The following is a 6,000-nucleotide window of genomic DNA, read 5'->3' on the forward strand; positions in this document are numbered from 1 at the left end:
TCCCAAAGGCCTTGTCCAGCTTTGGAACTGTAACTACAAATAGCATCAAATTCCAGCATGTGCAGACATTAAGACCATGCTGGAATCAACAGGAGTCCTTCTTTGTCCTTTTCCCACTGTTAAAGAGATCAGAGACCATTCCTCCATACAGACTCTCTCCAGATTCATGTTGGTGCTTCTTCTGTACACACACACTCATCCAAGCCTTACATCATCAAGTGCAATGCAAAGCATCGAATGCAGAGGAGTAAAGCACACCGCCACTGGACTAGAGCAGTGGAGACGTGTTCTCTGGAGTGCCCAATCATGCTTCTCTGTCTGGCAATCCAATGGAAGAGTCTGGGTTTGGAGGTTAGCAGGAGAACGGTACTTGCCTGACTGCATTGTGCCAAGTGTAAAGTTTGGTGGAGGGGGGATTATGGTCTGGGTTGGTTTTTCCGGGGTTGGGCTTAGTTCCAGTGAAAGGAACCTTTAATGCTTCAGCATATCAAGACATTTTGGATAATTTCATGCTGCCAACTTTGTAGGAACATTTTGGGGGTGGCCCCTTTCTATTCCAACATGACTACGCACCAGTTCACAAAGCAAGGTTCATAAAGACATGGATGAGCGAGTTTGGTGTGGAGGAACTTGACTTGAGTCCTGACCTTAACCTGATAGAACACCTTTGGGATGAATTAGAGCGGAGACTGAGAGCCAGGGCTCACAAATGCGCTTCTAGAAGAATGGTCAAGAATTCCCATAAGCAAACTCCGGTCCCGTTTGAAGTCGTGTCTGACAAATGAATAGGCTGGAGTTTATTTTTGGATGATCAAGGAGGATTTTTCTTGAAACCCTCCCAAACAACATGTGGTGATGTAGGGGCTGTTTGATACAATTTTTTAGGCTTTCTGACCTTAAGACTTAACTAATCTCTGCAATTCTCCATCTGTGATCCTTGGAGAGTATTTGTCCACTCAAACTCTCCTTCTCTCGTGCATTAGGACGATGCAGACACACGTCCTCTTCCAGCCAGATTCCTAACATCTTATTCTTTAGTTGACTAGATCTTCTTAATTATTGCCGTGACAGTGGAAATGGGGATTTTATATATATATATATATATATATATATATATATATATATATATATATATATATATATATATATATATATATATATATATATATATATATATAGTTGCCTTTACTACTAGTACTGGTTGTGTAAAAACTCAAGCATTCTCATTTTTCATTTTGTCTGCGGACAGCTTCGTTTATAAAGTCAGTATAATAGTTTTATTGTACTTTTGTTTTTACTTTTCTAATTTCATCTACCAACAACTTTGGTGATTATAATGTGAGAGTTCTAGTTTTGTCATTCGTCCACTGACATCTTGATTTTAATGGTGTATAGTTTCGTCAGCTTCATTGTAGATTTGTCACAATACTGTTTGGAGTGTAGAACAGGCTGTTAATCGTTTGCCGCTCAGTAGGCATAATTAACCTTAAACGTGCTCATTTATATGCATTACTGTCAGAACGGCCCATCTTCCTGATTGTGCGCAGCTGAACCCCGTCACCCCAACCCTGCTCCCAGTCTGCAGGAGGCGCCGTGATGACGCGCCCCCATCTCATTCAGGACCCTGTCGTGCTATTGCAAGGATTTGCGAATGAGTGTTTGTGCAACACAGCTTCCTCCCAGTTGGGAACACACAGATACACACATACACACACCAGGATGTTATTGTGCGTGACACACAACTAAAGAGTTTAAAGTGTGTGAGAATGATGAAGGTCAACAAAGATTAAATAGACATTGATATCAACAAGTGTAGCTTTACACAAAAGAACAAGGAAGAGAGAGGAAATAAAGATATTCAAAGAGTGAGAGGGGAGTGATCGAGCCGTCTGCGTTCTCCAGAGGAGTCTTCCCACACTGAACAGGGACTTCGGAAAGAGCCGTGTGTGTGTGTGTGTTTTCAGGAAAAGAGAGGGCCGGGCCAGCATTGTCTCTTTCCCTGTGTACACCCTTGTTTGTTTACTTTCAGCAGCAGTTATCTGGCAACCTGTCCGCAGGGCCGGAGAGGTCACGGTAATGAATTTACTGCAATAGTCTGAGGTCAGCTGAAGCCTTTTGGACCGCACAAATCTCTGTGGAGCAATACAGCGCTTCAAATCCGGTTAAAGTGCATTTTAAGAGTCCAAGTCTGGAGTTTTTGGTAGCGTCTGGATCCTTGAGACTAAAGAATTAAGAGAGGCATTGTAAAAATTGTCTCAATAGAGCCATGGGAGCAGTTTCTTATGAGCAGACAGCATGATGGGAAACAGACTCGGATTTGAGCAACTTAGAGGAAGCGGATAAAAACATTGCATGTTACCTTGACACTATTAAAAGTTCAAATTAAGTCAACATTAGCCCTGCACAAGTAATTGAAATACCGGAAGCCCTGTACTGAAACGGTTCAGTACGAATATGTGTAACGTTACACCCCTAGTTGCTTATAGCATGTATTTGGGAACGGAAAATGCGCCAGTCATCTTTCCAAACAATAATGATTATTATTATTATTTTATAATTATATTGATATATAATCAGAACATTTTGAACAAAATTTTGCAGCCTTACAAATAAAGAGCAAACCTTAAGCATAAAAAAACACGATTTAAATGCATCAGAACTAGTCAACATGAAATTATGTTCCATGTCATGTTATTCCTCCAAAAATGTTTGTCTTCAAACACCATGTTCACAAGGTAGAAGAACAAGGTTGGCAGTACTTTATTTTAGCACTTAATACAATTAAGTTATAAGAGCTTACGAGAGTCACAACCTCATTTTATAACCGAACAGGCCAGTAGATTTTCAAGACTCAAAACAGCCTTTTAGACAATCCCCTGCTTTGTGAAATCATCTGCACTGGACACATAACTGCTCAGCTAACAGTTTTTGGTTCCCAGAATATTTTTGTAAGGTTTGTTTTTTTGATTAGCCAGGAAAGTTTTCTAATGCAAATAGAATGATAGTTTTTAGTTTGTAAAATTTTACTCTTACTGTTATTTCCTCTAACTTTAATTTAACATTATTCTAACACAACATTATTTTAACATTATTCTAACGTTAATTTAACGTTCCCCTTATCTTATTGTAACATTGTTTTATTGTTCCCCTAATGTCATAATAGCGTTGATGTAACGTTGTTACTCCGATATCATTACCTCAGCACACTCGTGACCCCATATAAAGGCAAAGGTATGAAAGGATGCCTATAATATACAAACCATATCTTTATTATTTATTGTTCATTTAACAAAAATAAGAAGCACATCATATGGGGGCTGAACAAGATTAAATTTGTCCATTAATATGTAAGATTTACTGGTAGGCCCAGATTTTACATTTACACCAAGTAACAATTTAACGCAACCTATGGTTTTTAAAACGATTTTAAAATTATATTTGAGTGAGTACTATTAGCTATAAAGTTGGATTATCTCAACATTTTAATGCGTTTTGATTGATCTCATTATCATTATCATAAAGTAATTTCAGATCTCTGCATAGGTCATTACACAAAAGCATCTGCAACGTTTTAATTGGAAGGTTATTTTATAATAAGTTATTAAATAATAACCTAAAAATAACCATTATGAAACATTCTGTATAATTTATTTAGATTTTTTTTTTAAAATAAATACCCTCCCCGCAACGTTCTGGTAACGTTATTTTATGGTTGCAAAATAAAAACCTAAAATAACCATTAGGGAACGTTCTGTATGAGTTATTTTAGGTTATTTAAAAAATTGTGTTGCGTGTTTTCATGTGTATTTTCTGTCACTCACAGAAATGGAGATATGAATATCATCTTCTGAAGGTTTCAGTCACCGTCGATCACCGGAGAGCTGCTCCAGAGTCCTGCCGGCGACAATGAACTCGCGCCTCGGATAGCTCGTCGGATCAACTGTAATACTTTTCCATCATCATCATTTTTGACTTTCTACTTTAGTCACTGCTGCTATATTACAGTTCATATTCTCGGCTAGCCCAATAAAAAAGTGTTTGACGTAACTATATTCGACTACAGTATGCAAAACGTGTTAGCGTTTATGGTTAGCGACGTAGGCCTATGTCAAACCCATTTCCGCCACAGGAAAAAAACAATCAAAAAATTAAAGTCATAGCTAATTATTAAACGAAAAGTACAAAGTAAGATGGGCCTACTCATTAGTCATTGTGATATATAGTCGAAATTGTTTAGTCATAAAGGTCAAAATATGGATATAAAATGACAAAATTACTTTTTTTTAAATCTCAGAACCAATTGCAAACTAGCTATAGGTCATCTGAATCCATTCTGGTAGATTATGAATTATTTTCCCCACTATCCAATCAATTGTCTTTGTATAAAATCTCATCCCACTCTACATTATTTCCCACCTCGTTGAATAGTCCCATGCCATATTATGGAAGTAAAATGAGTTTGCAAATGCTTTCATGGTGAATTTGATAGCTTATTCTTATGTCCATGTGAGAGAAAAGGATTTGAATGCTGTAATATAGCCTAATTCTCCTCCAAACTCAATCCCATCATGCCCTAGCGTTGACTGTTCCAGCAAATAACCCTTTGAAAATTGCTAGAAAGGAGCATTTACACCAGATTTCTGCCCTCACAGTCCAGTTGCATAATGATATTGATAGTAAACATGTCTGTGGTTCATTTCATACACCAATGAATCGGCTTGTTGTGTGCTGGATGTGGCATGCAGTGTATAACTGAACAGAATAACTATTCTCTTCCCCAGAGGGCAGTTCAGTCATGTGTACAGTGCGGACTGGAATTGTGGGATATATATTATGTGGATAGCACTGTTTTCTGTAGTCTGTACCATGTTACTTGTCATTAAGCAGAAAAATGACTAATGGCTCAAACCACAATGAAGGTCTCCCGAGGACTCCGACAGGGCATATCTTAAAGAGAAAGGCCTAGTTCATACAAAAATAAAAAATATATTGTCATAATTTACAGTCAAGCTCGTATTTACACTTGCATGACATCTAAATCACTGACAAGACATATGAGGGCAATAGCGCTTGCCATTAACATCAAATATGCATCTTCTAACTTGGATACAAATATAAATATAATGTAGGGAAGAGTATATTTTAGCAAATAATGACATATTTTGATCTTTTCCTCACACAAAGACATTGTTTAACTAAAGAAGACATGGAATATAGTGCACAAGCCATATGGACGTATGTTTTTTGGTGCCTTGATGCATTTCCATGAAGGAAAAAAACTGAGTTTGGAACGACATGTGGGCAAATAAATGAGATTATGTTCATTTTTGGGTTAACTTCCAAATTGGGACCACACTTGCATTTCAGTGTCATTTATGCAAATATATCTGGTCTCTCGGTACAAAAAAACTAGTGTGTGTTGTGTGTGACATACAGCGAGTGAGCCGTGTGCAGAGCAGCCTGGCCTTAATTTAAACAGGCCCCACTGAGTCTGACAGCCTCCCTGTTTACATGAATAAAATCGGAAACAAATGTGAACACAATCACCCCCTCCTACACACACACACAGCTCTGTATCACTATGCAAGATGACTGGTATCACTCAGACCTCCAAAAACCTGACGCCTTCTTGAGAAAAGTCAAGGAAAAACACTGTATAGTCCACAAACTAAAGTCGTAAACAAAAGAAATCCTACTTAAGCTGTATATTGTGTATTCATCCATTCCAGATCCAAGAGACAAAGAGTGGCTGAAAAAGAAACGCATATGCATACATTCATATATTTTAAATATTTAGGAATAATGTACAGTCAACCTGGCATTATTGCAAAGTGATACTGACCAGCTGACTATACAATATTATGCGTATTACGTTACTTATGGTTACTTACCAGATTAAACAAACAAATGGACATTAAATATTTAGTTGTTTTGTTTTTTTGTTGCTGTTGCATAAATAATTTTATTTAGTGAAAAGAGACTTAAAGGGGTTCTTCAGTG

The 6,000-nt window shown here is 37.5% G+C and overlaps 1 protein-coding gene across 1 annotated transcript in view; it reads right to left on the reverse strand.

Annotated features, from left to right (window-relative positions):
* meis1a (Meis homeobox 1 a) overlaps window positions 1-4,340 on the reverse strand; it is a 59,593-nt gene extending 55,253 nt beyond the window's left edge. The window contains exon 1 of the mRNA XM_067440912.1: window positions 3,822-4,340. The gene's annotated coding sequence lies outside the window, so the exon portion shown is untranslated. The remainder of the gene's footprint in view (window positions 1-3,821) is intronic.
* Between the last annotated feature and the right edge of the window lie 1,660 nt (window positions 4,341-6,000).

Source organism: Pseudorasbora parva, chromosome 4 (assembly GCF_024679245.1).
Source record: "Pseudorasbora parva isolate DD20220531a chromosome 4, ASM2467924v1, whole genome shotgun sequence".
Classification (NCBI taxonomy): Eukaryota; Metazoa; Chordata; class Actinopteri; order Cypriniformes; family Gobionidae; genus Pseudorasbora; species Pseudorasbora parva.